The sequence below is a fragment of the Elephas maximus genome, chromosome 9 (assembly GCF_024166365.1).
Source record: "Elephas maximus indicus isolate mEleMax1 chromosome 9, mEleMax1 primary haplotype, whole genome shotgun sequence".
Taxonomy (NCBI): domain Eukaryota; kingdom Metazoa; phylum Chordata; class Mammalia; order Proboscidea; family Elephantidae; genus Elephas; species Elephas maximus.
The window spans coordinates 42,917,997-42,933,465 of NC_064827.1; positions in this window are offsets into that span (position 1 = coordinate 42,917,997).

Consider the following 15,469-nt stretch of genomic DNA (forward strand, 5'->3'; position numbering starts at 1 on the left):
GTCAAAAAAAAATTTATTATTTTTTTTTTTGTCATGACTAGGAAGAGCTTTATTTGGTTACACCAATACTTACAGAGCCCAAGTTAATGGTAAAAGCTTTGGTTTTAGAGGAATTCAGGAAGGGCTGGATTCTAGAACAGGGATCAGCAAACTACAGTCAGTGGGCCAAATCCAGTCCAATCTTTTGTATGACCACTAGCTGAGAATAGTTTTTAAATTTTTTAATGTTTAAGAAAGTAAACCAAAAGAATATATTCATGACATCTAAACTTATGTGAAATTCAAATTTTAGTATCCCTAATTAAAGTTTTATTAGAACACAGCCATGCTCATTCATGTATTGTCTATGGCTGCTTTTGTGCTACAATAACAGAGTTGAGTAGTTGCAACAGAGGCTGTGTGACCCACAAAGTTTAAAATATTTACTCTCTGGCCCTTTACAGAAAAGTTTGTTGATCCCTGTTCTAGAAGAATCTAGATGCGACCTTAAGCAAGGTACTTAATTTGATCATGTTTCACTTTTCTCACCTGCAGTCCTACCTCAGAGAATTGCTCAGGGGAGTAAAAGAATTATAGTGTTGGTTGTATGGTTGTTATTGTTTTGTTTTTGATCTGTTTGTTTCACTTTTTTTCTGCAATTTACAAAAAGAAATACACACACATATACATATGTAACTGAAACATGAGTTTTACAAAATAACATCTGTATATTTATGTACTCTGAGAGTTTCCATATATCCTTCATCTAGCTTCCCCTAATGTTAACATTTTATACAATTATACTACAATTATTAAACCCTGATTTTTTAAAATTCTAGTTTATCCTTTTTTAAAAAATAGAGCTTCCAATGGCCAAAGATGGAACAATCTGAGCAAGAAAATAAATAATGATAGAATTGGATTATCAGTCAAAGAATAAAATAAATATCCATGAGTCAATATCAAAACCAAACCAAACCCACTGCTTTTGAGTCAGTTCCAACTCACAGTGACCCTATAAGACAGAGTAGAACTGCCACATAGAAGCCCTACCTTTATGGAAGCTGACTGCCACATCTTTCTCCTGCGAAGTGGCTGGTGGGTTTGAGCCAATGACCTTTCCGTTAGCAGCCGAGCTCTTAACCACTGTGCCACGAGGGCCTCTTCCATGAGTTAATACTGGCATAAAAATGGATGAATAAATAAGTAAATGGGGAAAAGAGACAAGTCTTTCTTACAGAAGAATTCCAACTAATAAATGTAGAGCAAAACCATATCAAACCAGTTGCCACTGAGTCAGTTCTGACCCATAGTGACCCTATAGGACAGAGTAGAACTGCCCCATAGGGTTTCCAAGGAGCGGCTGGTGGATTTGAACTGCTGACTTTTTGGTTAACAGCTGAGCTCTTAACCACTGTGCCACCAGGGGTCCAATAAATGTAAAAGGAATGAGGGAAATAGAAAATCCACATTAGAACACCACAGTAGTTATTGTTGTACCAAATGAATACTAATACTAGTGGACAAAGGCTGATGAGAAACTAGGCATTTATACAGCCTCAAAGTATCTCCCCCAAAATATTAATCACTGTTGTGTTTTAACATGTGCCCACGAATTCTTTGATACTTCTTTTTTAGGAGGTAGAGTTCAATTCCCCTCTTCCTTGAGTGTGGGCTGGACTTAGTAACTCATGTCTCACAAATAAAGAATGGAATAGGAAAAATAACTTTACATGGAGAGGCTTGGCCTACACCGCACTAACTAAATGATCAAGGTTAACATCACAGTAAGAAGCCATGCTGATATCACGTACACCCTGATATGAGGCAATGTGAAGGGCATATAACCTCTGTGGCATTCTTCCCAAAAATCTATTACCTGAGTGTAATCATGAGGAAATACCAGACAAATCCAAATTGTGGGACATTCTACAAAATACATGACCAGTACTCTTTTTGTTGTTGAGAATATACACAGCAAAACATACACCAAATCAGCTGTTTCTACATGTATAATTCAGTGACACTGATTACATTCTTTGAGTTGTGCAACCATTCTCACCCTCCTTTTCTAAACTGTTCCTCCTCATTAACATAAACTCACTGCCACCTAAGATTTCCTATCTAATCTTTCAAATTGCTGTTGTCACTATGATCCCACATAGATAGTTCTTAAAAGAGCATAATGCTCAAGGCAGGCATTTTTTACTAGCTAAACTATTGATTGGTTTTAAGAAGACTTTGGGGGATAGTTTTGGTTTAAATTTTAAAGATTATTTAAAGGCAATAGTCAAGGGTTCAACCAGCTCTTATGGCTTCAGAAAGCCTGGATTCCATGAGCATTTGACATTCTGTTTTGCATTTCCCTGTCTTTTGATCACTGATTTGTCTACAGACTCTTTGATCAGAATGTTCAGTAATGCTGACCGATACTTTTCAAAACCGTTAAGTCATGAAAAACATGGAAAAACTGAAAAAATGTCACAGATTGAAGGAGGCTAAAAAGACATAACTACCTTAATTTTATGCAAATGACGCATGCCTTCTGAGTTTGTTTGCTGGCCGCGCCCTCCTCCCACAACATATTTTTGTAAGTGCACCATGCTAATTTTTTATAGCAACATGTGGAAGAAGATTGACATGGCAGCCTCACAGGTGGAGGGCGTGCCCCGCAAACCAACACAAAATGGGCCTGTTATTTGCATAAAAATATGGTAAATGCAATGTGGTATCTGGGTTTGGATTAAAGACATTAGTGGGAAAAGTGGGGAAAATCCAAATAATGTCTGTAGATTGGTTAAAAGTTTTATGTTGTTAATAATAAATGTTTGAGAGACTGGAACACTTATACACTGCTGGTGGGAATGTAAAATTGCACAACCCACTTTGGAAATCAATTTGACCTTTCCTTAAAAAAGTAGAACTAGAACTACCATAGGATCCAGCAATCCCACTCCTTGGAATATATCCAAGAGAAATAAGAGCCTTTACACGAACAGATATATGCACACCCATGTTTATTGCAGCACTGTTTACAATAGCAAAAACTTGGAAGCAACCAAGGTGCCCATCGACAGATAAATGGATAAATAAATTAGGGTATATTCACACAACGGAATACTACGCATAGATAAAGAACAATGATGAATCCATGAAACATTTCATAATGTGGAGAAAACTGGAAGGCATTATGCTAAGTGAAATTAGTCAGTTGCAGAAGGACAAACATTGTATGAGACCGCTATTATAAGAACTCGAGAAATAGTTTAAACAGAGAAGAAAATATTCTTTGACCGTTAGGAGACTGGAGAGGGAAGGAGGGAAGGAGAGGGGTTTCACTAATCAGATAGTAGATAAGTTTTATTTTAGGTGAAGAGAAAGATAACACACAATACAGGAGAGATAACACAACTGGACTAAACCAAAAGCAAAGAAGATTCCTGAACAAACTGAATGCTTTGAAGGCCAGCATAGCAGGGGCAGGGGTCTGGGGACCATGGTTTCAGGGGACATCTAAGTCAACTGGCATAATAAAATCTATTAAGAAATAGATCCCACTTTGCAGAGTGGTGTCTGGGGTCTTAAATGCTAGCAAGCTGCCATCTAAGATGCATCAATTGGTCTCAACCCACCTGGAGCAAGGAAGAATGAAGAACACCAAAGACACAAGGTAATTATGAGCCTAAGAGACAGAAAGGACCACATAAACCGGAGACTACATCAGCCTGAGACCAGAAGAACTAGATGGTGCCCGGCCACAACCGATGACTCCCCTGACAGGGAACACAATAGAGAACCCCTTAGGGAGCAGGAAAGGAGTGGATGCAGACCCCAAATTCTCATAAAAAGACCAGACTTAATGGTCAAAATGGGACTAGAAGGACCCCAGAGGCCATGGTCTCCAGACCTTCTGTTAGCCCAAGACAAGAACCATTCCTGGAGCCAACTCTTCAGATGGATTGGACTGGAATATAGGATGGAAAATGATACTGGTGAAGAACGAGCTTCTTGGATCAAGTAGACACATGAAACTATGTTGGCATCTCCTGTCTGGATGGGAGATGAGAGGGCAGAGAGGGCCAGAAGCTGCCCGAATGGACACGAAGAGAGAAAGTGGAGGGAAGGAGTGTACTGTCTCATTAGGAGAGGAGCAATTAGGAGGGAACAGCAAAGCATATATAAATTTTTGTATGAGAGACTGATGTGATTTGTAAACTTTTCACTTTAAGCACAATCAAAATTAATTAAAACAATGATATGGCTTCATTAACATAATAAAGGAAACTCTGTCCCCCCCCCCCAAAAAGTTTTACGTTGTTGTTGTTAGGTGCTGTCAAGCCAGTTCCAACTCACAGCGACCTTATAGAACAGAGTTGAACTGCTCCATAGGGTTGCCAAGGAGCAGCTGGTACATTTGAACTGCTGACCTTTTGGTTAGCAGCTAAGCTTTTAACCACTATGCCACCAGGGCTCCAAAAGTTTTATACCTGCGTTAATTTCTTACTATGATTATGTAAGATGTCAATACTAGGTGAAGCCAGATGAAGGATATATGGAAACTCTCTGTTCTATCTTTGCAACTTCTCTAAGTTTAAAATTATTTGAAAATAAGAAAAAAAAAATTTTTAATAGGGCTTGTCACAATATAGACTTAATGACCCACTAATGGGCCTAGGAGGAGTCCTGGTGGCACAGTAGTTAAAGTGATTGCTTGCTAACCAAATGGTTGGTGATTCAAAACCACCAGCAGCTCCATGGGAGAAAGATGTGATCTGTCCAGTAAACCAGGCTGCCAGTCTTATGACATAGTTAAATTTTTTTTTTTTTTAATAGAAAAAGTGTAAAGAAAAAAGAAATGGACACCTAAACTATGGAGGGGCAGAAAGGAAGTAACTGACAGATAAAACTACTCCTAAATAGAAAACTTCTGTATGTAACCTTAAAAAAGAGCAAAATTAAAAGGTAAACAAATCTGGGGAAAAAACAGTGAAGATAAAAGTTACAATAATTTATACTTCTACCATAAAAATGAGCTCAAATAAATTGATAAAAATACTCATATTCCAGTAGATAAATGGACAAAGGATACCAACAGTTCTCAAAAGAGAGAACACACATAATCACCAAACATATGGAAAAATGTTTTACCCAACTAGCAATTTTTTAAATGCAGATTATAACACTAATACACGTTTTGCCTATCAAATTAATAGAGTAAAAATAATGACACCCAATGCTAATCAGTGTTTAGTGAAAGTGGCACTTTCTTGTTTGGTTAATAAGAGTATAAATTGGCATAAATCTTTTGGAAAGCAAAAAGTCATGGCAAATTAAAATGCCTTCACCCAAATCACTTTTGGTACCCCACCTGAAGGAAATAATTCTAAATATGGAAAAATAGTTATGCAGGAAAAACATTTCTCACAGCTTTATTTATTACAGAAAAAATTGGAAGCATTTTATGTATCTGTAGAGGAATGGTTAAGTAAATGGTTAACTATGGCATACATATTAGATCTCAGATAATGCAGCCTTTATAAATAACATTTACAAAGAACATGCCAGAACATGGGAAAATGCTTGCTATAAACTGTTAGGTCTAAAAAGCCAAAACCAAACCTGCCAAAGAATATAACTATGTAATAACACTACACACAGAAAAACAACAACAAAAAAAGACTATCGAAATACATCAAAAGATTATTAATATAGTCCATGTTTAGATAATAAGATTATAGGTGACGTTTTCCGAATTCCACTTATCTGTATTTTTGAATTGCCTTTGATACTCAGGTTTTACCTTCATGATTTAAAAAATATTTAAACAAAATATTTAGGGCTGAGCTATTGAAGGCTGTATGCTTTAAGAGAAGAACCCATGATGTATGAATACATTATAAATTAACAGGGCCCACTGAATTTCTGTGATGGGATGTTAGGGTTCTACTAAGCAGGAAGAATAGGCAGCTGGCATGCTGTCTTCCTTTCCCTTGGAAGAAATTACTTTCATTTTGGTAATTCCACAGTTGCAATAAGTAGAAAGACCTAGGGCCATTTCTGTCTGATGAACTGGACCTACCAAAGACTTTCTATGTCCTCAAGGTCAAAGATTTCACTTAATACACTTTTCCTTAAAAGATGATTGCATATCCATCTTTTTATAGCATGAGTGCATTTTAAATGTATACAAATTGTATTTTTAAAGCATGTCTCTACCCTGTTCAAAAGTCAACACAGTCCTGTGAAAACAAGTATAAAATAACTCCTGTGCCTGGTTTTCAAAGTCCCCTATAACCTGGCTTCATCCTACCTGTCCCAATTTATTTCTCTCCCCTACCCATCGGAGCCCCTCCACTCCAGCATCACAACACCTAAGAGCCCATGTTTTAGGATTTTAACACCTATCTTCCCATACCACAGGACTCAACTCCTCTCCAGACTGACTTCTCCAGGAAACCCCAGCCCTCATTAATCCTGCCAGTCTCACAGTTTGAAACTCTCTGTATTGTTATTTAACTCTTATACATACGAGTCTTGATATGCAAACAATTATTTTGAGAGTAGAAGACCATATCTTGTACTTGTTCTGAATCCTCTCCTGGTCTATCCCCCATGGAACTCAGAGATGGGACTCAATAAATGCTTGTGGTTTAAAGGAGAAGGAAGGAAAACTAGTATTTATTGAGCATCTGCGAAGTGCCAGGCCTAGTGCAAGATGTTTTACAAAAAACAATTTTATTCTTCCGTAGCAACTCTGAAGTAGGTGTTGTCATCACCGTCATCATTCCTCAGAAATAGTTTATTAAAAATTATACTGCTGCCAAGTGGCAGAGACAAGATTAAAGGCCAGGTGTCCCTAACTTCAAATATGGTACTTTATTTTTCTCCCACACCATTGGTGATTTTGCTTGTCTCTCCCCATTGGAGGGGGCCATGGTGGTACAGTGGTTAAAACACTCAACTGCTAACCAAAATGTCAGCAGATTGAACCCACCAGCCTCTTTGCAGGAGAAAGATGTGGCAATTGGCTTCTGTAAGATTCGTAGTCTTAGAAACCCAACACGGCAGTTCTACTCTGTCATATAGGGTCGCTATGAGTCGGAATAAGCTCAGTGGCAATGGGTTTGGTTTGGTTTGACTTCCCATTGGACTTTAAGCTCCTTGAAGAGAGGGCCTATTTTTTTTTTTATTTCTGTATTGCTAGCACCTACCATAGAATCAGCAGTCCCTGAGTGGTGCAAACATTTAAGTATTTGATTACTAAATAAAAGGTTGTTGGTTCAAACCCACCCAGAGGTGCTACAGAAGAAAGGCCTGGTGATCTGCTTCCAACAGGCACAGCCTTGAAAACCTGAGACAGCACCGTTCTATTCTGCAGCACATGGGGTTGCCACAACTGGAAATTGGTTCAGTTTGGCTTTTAGTGTAGGATCTACTCATAGTCGTTGTTGTTAGGTGCCCACAAGTCCATTTCGACTCATAGAGACCCTATAGAACAAAGTAGAACTGCCTCATAGGGTTTCCGAGAACTAGCTGGTGGATTTGAACTGCCAGCCTTTTGGTTTGCAGCCAAGGTCTTAACCACTACGCAGCAGGCATAATCAATAAATATCTTAAAAATGATGAGTGATACAGAGTTATCCAGTAACATGTCTGTTTTGCAAGTTTACATTTTGCTTACAAGGAGAATGTAGAAACTAATACACACTCAGCTGTATATCCAAACTATGGACTTTGCAAATTCTAGAGACGGGAGGAACCTGAAGCAAGTTTGACCTCAGATTTATTGTATGCCCAGTACGTGCCCAGCTCTGTTCTAGGTGCTGTGAATGATTTAAAAAAAAAAAAAATCCTGACACGCTGTTTCAGAGCAGATGCTAAATAAACATCTACTGTGAAAAGGTAAAGAGACTAGGAGAAGGTAGGCAGGCAGATATTTCAGGCAGGCAGGAATTCCAGGCAGGAGAAACAGTATAAACAACAGGCAGAAAGGAATAGGTGCAGGCTATGTTAAAAGACCAGTTTGGCTGAAGGAGAGAGTTCTTTGGGGTCCATGTAGTGGAAGATAAAATTACAGTGTTCAGCAGCATCAGATTGTATAGTTACTTGAATGCCAGGCTAAGGAATTTATTTCCTTCTGCTACAAATCCCTACTAAAATGCCCTTTTTATGCAATTTGGATGTCAATAGAGGTCTCTAGAAGCAGAAAAGCCTCCTTAGAGACACCGAGGAATTAAGCTCTAATGGTGGAATGACAGGTGGTAGGATTGATATTTTAGATGAAGGGGCCACCCCCTCAGATCCTCTGGTAATATGGCGTCAGTTCTGCCAACTTGAGGGTGGGCCAGCTGTGGTCGCTAAAGAAAGAATATTTTCACTGAGCATCCATTTACATGTCATTTTTAATTGCTGAGTAAACTTGAGCAAAACTTTGCTGTTGATCTTCCAAGTGAATGTATACATGGTAGTCATCAGAAGAAATCTGCTCTAATGAGGACGAGAATACTTTTCAGCCTGGTCGTAGAAGAAAATACGCCTCCCACAGAACACTGGGGAGGGAGGAGAGGCCTTAACAGCTTGTTCAGTCCAGACCTTCCCTGGCATTCCCCCACCCAAGCACTAATCTCCCAGCAGCTTGGGCCCTATTCCTGGCCAAAGATAGTTAAGTATGGTCTTCTGCAGGGACAAAATGCCTACACCTGTCGGCTTCTTAAAGTAAAACCAAATGCCTTTTGGTTGAAAGATAAACCACTATGCTTCTTGACATTTCTGATGCCAGACTCTGCTCTAGGGGAAATTGTGAAGTAGGTCATGGATCTGGGAAATGACTCGTGAGCTCATTTCCTTCAGCTTCCTGGCGGAGAAGGAAACATTATCCTTATTTTAAAGAGAAGACTCTGAGGCCTAGAGAGATTAGCCTTTATGCTTTCCCATTCCCAGGCTGCCCCTTGGACAAACAATTTTCATTGCCTACTAAATAAATGCCTGAGACTGTGTTAGGTGATGGGGAGACAGTGAATCAGATTCTGTCCTGAAGGCCTTCATAATCCAGCAGGGAAACAGATATGTAAATTCTTTAGGTGTATGGAAACAGAGAACTAATGGTGCCTGGGGGAGGGGGATGTCTCCCAAGGCCTCACAAAGGAGAAACTATGTGTGCAGGATACAAAAAGATTGAGATTTCTCCAAGTTAGGAAGGAGTAGGAGGGCATTTCCGGTAGAGGCTCTTGCATGGGCAAAGGTCTATAGACAGGAAAATGCAGAGCAAATTCAGGGGAGGGTGAGTGGCCTGTAAGGCTGGAGATTGGGGGTATAGAATATAGTGATAGAGATTAAGCTGGAACCATGAAGAGTCTAGGAAGAATTTAGCATTTCACTTTGAAGGTGCTAGAGGACATGGCAGGAATTTAAGTGGATCTGCGTTAAAAAAAAAAATTATGGGGGCTTTGCGGGGGATGAATAATAATGTTGTTGATATTCCCACTCTTCAGCTCTGGAGGTCTCAAGTCTCCCTCTTTATCCCCTTTATCCAACCTGCTCCTAGATTCCTTTAGACAAGGTATAAAGCAGAGCTTTGAACTAGTTCTTTCAGATTCAAACCCCTGCTAGGAATTTACATTCCTAACAAGTTTCCAGGAAGTTGTACATAAGAATCATCTGGGGATCTTGTTAATATGTAGATTTGATTCAGTGTATCTGGGGTGGAAATGCAAATTCTCAGCAGGAAACTTGTTAGACATGCAAATTCTCAGCAGGGGTTCTAGCGGGGAAACAAACTGGTTCCAAACACTGGTATGAGGGCTTGACAACAGCTTAAATGGTAACTACCCCTGACCCTCCCTCAAATCAATTTAGTGAAGCTATTTTTTTTTATTTGGGTGGCAAAGAACCAAATACTACTCAAATAACTTTCATTTATTCAAGAAGCATTTATTGAGTATTATATGCCGGACAGTCTTTTCATGGATCTTACATTCTAATAAGAAAAACCAGTTGTATGCTAGAGTCAGCTGATACTGGCTCATGAAAGTTAATTGTTAACTTTTCAGGAATTTTGCAAGACATTTTTAAAAAATTAAACTCTAGAAATTCATAATGAAGCAAGTTATATTAAAAACAAAGGTAGTAAATGGTCAAACTTCATCATTTTCTAATTTTACTATTATCTACGCTATTGTATCTGTACGGTAGAAATACTATATAATGGTATGCTGCTATGCATTTCTTCCTAACTTTTGTGTTCAGAAATCAGCAAATGCCACAAATCAGGCTTTTATTGATTGTCTAGACTAAAAAAAGTGATGGAAGAAATGTTAATAACGCAAATTAAAGTTAACAGTGTGTCATATCTGTAGTTGTTATATTGTGAACAGAACAATAAATGGAAGAAACACTTTTCCAGTATTCAAAAACTGTTATCTAATTTGGCAAAGAAGTTGCTGGCTTCATTGATAAATAAGTGAAATTCCTGTACTTTTATCTTACTCTATAAATGAAAATATCAACCAATATTAAGTTAATATCAGGATTACACTCGTTAGTCAGTTGCAACCATAGATTGGCTATGGACACAAGGTTTGGCAAAATCAAATGTGTTCAGTGGGTATATGGAATTTACAACAAAGAGTATATTTTGTTATTATTTGTAAGTTGTGTGCTGTATAGCCTTTATATCAGTAAAATGTTTTAATAGAATTATGTATGTACATATAAAAACGCATGCGGAATTTACAACAAAGAGTATGTTTTGTTATTATTTGTAAGTTGTGTGCTGTATAGCCTTTATATCAGTAAAATGTTTTAATAGAATTATGTATGTACATATACGCATGCATGTTTTTCAGACAGCTAGTTGTTAAATATATTAACGGCACATCCGCTGGGAAAGCAGACAATAAACAATTAAACAGACATATAATGTAATGTGAGGTCTTACAGACTAGAAAGAAATAATCTAGGAGAGTCAGGGCCAGAGAGTGTCTGGGGAATGTGTTCTTTTGGGTGGCGTGGTGGGGGAAGTTCTCTCTAATTAAAGACGAACAACTGAGCAGAGACCTGAATGAACTGAAGGAAGTGAACCATGTGAAGGGTGTCCTAAGTAGAGGAGCCAGCAAGGACAAAGGCTTCAAGGTGGGAATGTGCTTGAGTGTTCAGGGGACAACGAAGCTGGTTTGGCTGGAACACAGTAAGCCAATGGGGAACAGTAGATTGAGATCCTAAAGGTGGAGGGGACCTTGTAGGCCATCGTAGGTTCTATGGGGTCTATTCTGTTCTGAGAGACAGAAAGCACTGGAGAGTTTGCACAGAGTTGTCTTGATCTGATTTTGAATATATATTTTTAAAAGATCACTCAGGCAGCTGTGTGGAGAACAGACTACAGGGGAAGAGAACAAGTGGGGAAGAAGGAGACCAGTCACAATAATCCAGATGATGTGACTTGGACCAGGGAGGCAGCAGAGTTGATGAGAAGCAGTTGGAATTTATATATGTTTTGAAATCTACCTGACAGGAAAAGTTGATGGATTAGATGTGGAGTGTGAAAGAGATGAGTCAAGGATGACTCCAAGGTTTTTGGTGTGAGCAACTGAAGGCTGAAATTCCACTTATATGAAATCAGAGAGTGGTTGTGTCTGGTGGGGGGTTGGAAGTCATGGTAGATATTTATTGGAAAGAGGTTTAAATCAGTTTTCTGGGGTGAAGGAAGTGTTCTCTGTGTTACTTTGAGTGGTGGTTTACCTGAGTGTATACACTGTCAAAAATCAATGAACGCTTACTAGCTCTACATTTTATCTTATATAAATTATATCTAAATACTCACACACAGAAGAAATTACCATTTATTGATATGGTGAAAACTCAAGAAAAGGGGGATTTAAACAAAAGAATATACATGATTGGGAATGGGAATCCATCTGGAAGCTGTGGGGAACCAAGGCAATTTTGGGGGTGCTCCCTCCATCTCTCTCATTTCTCCCTGTATATCTGCTCTTCTTCCTACTCACCTCCAACCAGCTTTCTAACCCTCAGGACTTGTACTCCCATACAACTCAGGCTTATCATGACCCACCAGGGCTCCTATTCTACCTTATGTCATCTAGGCAGCCTCAGCGCCTTGAAGCAGATGTGTGGTGGTCAAGTGTCTAGGCACTGGAGTTGCTTTCCTGGGGTCAAACCTCCTCTACTGCCTACCAGCTTATGACCCTGAGCAAGTTACTTTACCTAAGAAGTCTCAGTTTCCCCATCTGTAAAATGGGGATTTAAAAATACTGATTTCAAAAGAGAGAGAATTAAATTAAATGATATAAGGAGATATTTAACACAATGCCTGGCACACTATAAGTGCTTTTTGTCATTATTATTATTATTCCAAACTGCCTCATTTCCAAGTACAAAAGTATAAATTCTTGAAAGAGAGGTCTTAAAGGGCCTAGCTTAGTTTTTTCAAGCCAGGTGATGCTACAGGTCACTGGTCACTATGGGACATGCAGATGTTCACTCCTGGTCTTACCAGCTGAGGCTGGAGGTAGTAGTAGGTCATGTGACCTGCCCAGGGCTGCCCCTTCAGTTGGGACCATTTGCCTGGTTTTTGAAGTATGAATATGAAGGTACCAGGAGTGAATTCCTAAACAGTTTAGAGACACATTCAGCCAAGGTCCCCAGGGTTTGATGGAATGTGTCTCCCACAGGTGCTGGGATCTTAAAAAGAGAAGCACTGAGGACCAGGAGTGATTCCATTCATAACATCATCAGGACACATTTGTTTAGGGCTTTGTGGCATTCAGAGTCCTCAGAGAAGATCAGGTAAAACTACATATAACCTTGTTTCACTGGAGACCACTTGGAGACCTAAGAAAGACCTGGGCAGAAGGTGGAGGATAGGGAGAATGAGGAGATGAGTAAAATGACCCAAGAAAAAAGGCTGTCTTCTCAGTCCTTTGCTATGCCCCAAGTTCTCTGCCTTCAGTCCCTGTGTTATGGATTGAATTGTATCCCCCCAAAATGTGTGTCAACTTGACTAGGCCACAATGCCCAGTATTGTGTGGTTGTCTTCCATTTTGTGATCTGATGTGATTATCCTATGTGTTGTAAATTCTAACTTCCTATGATGTTAACGAGGCATGACAAGAGGTAGTTATGTTAAGGAGGCAGGACTCAATCTAAAGGATAAGGTTTTATCTTGAGCCAATCCGTTTTGAGGTATAAAAGAAAGAATCAAGCAGAGACCCACAAAGCAGAGAGAAGAGGGGTCTTATTACCACCAAGCAAGAAGAACCAAGAGTGGAGTATATACTTTGGACCTGGGGTCCCTGCACTGAGAAGTTCTAGACTCAGGTGAAGATTGATGATAAGTGCCTTCCTCCAGAGCCAACAGAGACAGAAAATCTTCCCCTGGAGCTGGCACTGTGAATTCGGACTTCTAGCCTCCTAAACTGTGAAAGAATAAATTTCCATTTGCTAAAGCCATCCACTTCTGGTATTTCTGTTATAGCAGCACCAGATAACTAAGAAACCCTTGGTCAGCACTAAACTACTCCCTCCCTGCCCACCCACACACCTTCCCTACCCTCATTACTAGTTAGTGTGACCTAGTAGTTAGGATACCTGGATTCAAGTCCTCACAATAATCCTGGAAGTGGTAAAGTAGCAGAGAACATAGACTGTGGAGCAAGCATGTTACTTTACCTTTCTTGGCCTCAGTTTCCTCAGCTGTAAAATGAGCTGATAATACTAGAGCTTCCTCCATAGAATTGTTGTGAGGATTAGATGAGTTAATATATGAAAAGAGCAGAAAAAGGAATTATGTATGTCTTAGTTATTATTAGCTCTGCTATTAACCTACTGTGCGAACTTGGGCAAAACCCTTCCTCTCTCTGGATCTTAGTTTCTTCTTTGTAAAACAAAGAGGTTTTACTATAAATAATCTTTGGATTCCATCCAGCTCTAAAAATCCTAGGACCATCTCTGACTCCAGTTACAGAGAATTCTCAGCCTCCCTCTGGTTTATAAGCACTTTTCCTGAAATCACAGGTACAAAGCACCTGGATAGTGAAAGAAACAGCCAGATGGATTCTGTCTAAAGAGGATTCAGTCCAAAGTGTAAAGTTAAAACTAGTTGTCAGCCTTGGCCTCAGCCTGGGAAAACTTCTCCAGGGCCAAAAGTTTCCAGCATCTGGGACTCTTTCTCTCTAACTGGCAGCTCCAGGTGCTGGTCAGTTCTGGCTGCCTCATTTGTATGCCTGCCAGAAGCCTTTTTTTAAAAGAGCTTTCTGATTCTTCCCTGCTGCATGGGGCTCTAGGGAGGTGTCTTAGTTATATATTGCTGCTATAACAGAAATACCACAAGCAGGTGGCTTTAACGAACAGAAATTTATTTTCTTACAGTTTAGGAGGCCAGAAGTACAAATTCAGGGTGCCGGCTCTAGAGGAAGGCCTTCTCTCTCTGTTGGCTCTGGAGGAAGGTCCTTGTTTCTTTGAACTTCTGCTCCTGGGTGATCTTGATGTGGTTTGGTATGTGTCTTCCCCCATCTCTGCTCTGCTCTCTTGTTTAATCTCTTTTGATCACCACTGGGCCTCCAGGGACAATGGGAGGAAGCAGAGAGTGAGCATACAGGCAGAGACCCTGCTTGGAGGAAGGTGGGATGTGCTATGGGGAATAAATAACCTCACATCTCCCCCTTCCCTCCTAATCTCCACTGACTGAACCTAACCAGAATCCAGAGAACAAGGAAGCCTGTTGATGGAGACCAAGCAGGCACTGAGCAGGATAGAGAGCTGATCTGGAGGGTTGCAAGGAAGCTAGCAGCACACTTACCATCATTTTATTTACTTAATTTCAAACGATATTGTTTATGCCTATAATTTGGTCATGAAGTGTGTAACACAGTGGCTACTAAGAACATGGCAAACAGATGTCAAGAAAGTTGCAAGTTAGAGCACTGGGCTGTCACATACTGACAGAAGCAGAGGACTAGATGGATGGAGGTTTCAAGAGACTGCTCTGCTCCTCAGCCCAACACTGACTCCACACGAAGCTGGTGGAGGTTCACAGACACAGCTCAGGCCCTACCCTGAAGGAACCATAGTCTATAAGGAGTGAGGCCTGATCAGAGGCATCTGCTGCTGGAGGCCTGCAGGTGGGGATGGGTCCAGGAGGCAGGGGAAGATTTCTGCAAGAGGGTGACTTTCTGGAAAATCAAGAGTGAAACTAACTAGAAGTGGTCCTATAGGAGGAGTACAGAGGGGCTAGAGACAGAATATGTCCTGGGACCTGTGAGAAGCTAGCTTGGTAGGAGCTCAGGGAAGACTGGGGGACCCTCTCTTCCTTCTTCAGAGTAAAGTTAACCTCTCCAAGGTCCTTCTGGACTTCATAAATCCCTTTGGTTGTATCCTGTCTCCTCCCTCAATCCTTCCACCTCCCTAACCTGAAGCCAAAGGAATATGGGGTAGAGTCAAGACTCTCAGAAGCAAGTTAAACCAGTTCCTGCAGGCC